Source organism: Chrysochloris asiatica, unplaced genomic scaffold, assembly GCF_000296735.1.
Source record: "Chrysochloris asiatica unplaced genomic scaffold, ChrAsi1.0 scaffold00156, whole genome shotgun sequence".
Classification (NCBI taxonomy): domain Eukaryota; kingdom Metazoa; phylum Chordata; class Mammalia; order Afrosoricida; family Chrysochloridae; genus Chrysochloris; species Chrysochloris asiatica.
Window position 1 is genome coordinate 1,610,438 of NW_006408674.1, and position 1,596 is coordinate 1,612,033.

The following is a 1,596-nucleotide window of genomic DNA, read 5'->3' on the forward strand; positions in this document are numbered from 1 at the left end:
TTCAAATGGCTTTGCAGTCTGGCTCATTAACCCACAGCGCCACACCAAGACTCCATAAGACTATGATTAGGAGCTCCCTAAAGAGTTTCTTTAGAAAACAAATAATCTAACTCCTTGCTACTTATGTTGGGTTTAAGTTCCTTAAGTGCACACATTCCAGGCAGTTCTCCCTAGGTCCTCAGCCTTCTCTGATTCGTTGTGCACAGAAATTGATGGTGTATGTTATGGGTTGAATTGTGTCACCCTAAATGATACATGTTGAGTTCCTAACCCCTGTCCTGTGAATGTGATTCTGTTTGACAACAGTCTTTTAAGATGTTACCAGTTAACATAAGGTCATATTGGACTAGGGTAAATCTCAATCCAATATAACGAGAGCAATAAGGCTGCTAACCAAAAGATTGGTGGTTCAAACCCACCAGTGACTACTCAGAAACCCTATACTCTAGGGTCACTTTGATGGTGCTTGACAGCAACAAGCCACAAGCCAAGGAATGCTGGAAGCTGCTAGACGCTGGAAGAGATAAGGAAGGATCATCCTCTAGAGCCTTCAGAAAAAGATGTTCCTGTCCCCACCTTGATTTCAGATTTGTGGGGCAGTTCTACTGTGTCATATAGAGTTGCTATGAGTTGGAATTGACTCGATGGCAGAACAACAAGTCTTGAGAACTGTGAGAGAATGAAATCCTATTGATTTGAGCAACACAGTTTGTGGTCATTTGTTACTGCAGCCCAAGGAAACAAAGACAGTGTTTTACCACTCCATGGGCATGAAAAAAGCACTTAGTTTCTTAGTTTACAGCTGAACACATGCCTTGTCCTCATGTGGGCTGTAACCTTCTCTGAGGCCAGTGCTGTCCTTGAGTCATCTTTCTGCTCCTGATTCCTGACACAGAAAAGGTGCCAAAGAAATCCTGTTAAAATGCTTGGGCCCAGTGTCTTATCTAGCCTATTACATTTCAGATGGAGCTGAAGAGGTAGTGTGTAGATGACCTTGCTCATTTGTCTCCCACTGAGTGTCTTCTGTAGGCCAGCTCTATCTTTGAGCTGCTTCCCACCCAAAGGAGGAGATGGGCACACAGCCTCAGTCACAACTAGAGGAGACGTATCGAGGATGCTGAGGGAGCTGATCAGCAGATCAATACTGGGTGGGCAGGGAAAGGCGATTTCAGAGCTGAGCTGGAGGATGACCAGAAATAGCCAGTTAACATGGGGCAGGAAGGGAGTTGCAGGAGAAAACAGGGTGGGGATGCTCCTTCCTCAGTGCGGGACTCCCATTCACAGCGCACCTCAAATATACACTTTTATCTGCCAATGTTAGCCCTGCAGCCACTTTGAAAGAAAAAGGTCATCATTAACTTCACCTAGTTTGCTTGGGATTACCTTGGGTTTAGTACTAAAAGTGTCACTTCCTGGGAAGCCCCTTTTACCAGCTGACATTGAGGTGATTCCAACTCATGGTGACCCCATGGGTGTCATAGTGGAACTGAGCTCCATAGAGTTTTCGATGACTGATTTTTTTTCAGGAGTAGATAATCAGGTCTTTCTTCTGTAGTGCTTCTGGTGAACACAAACCTCCAACTTTTTTTTTTTTTT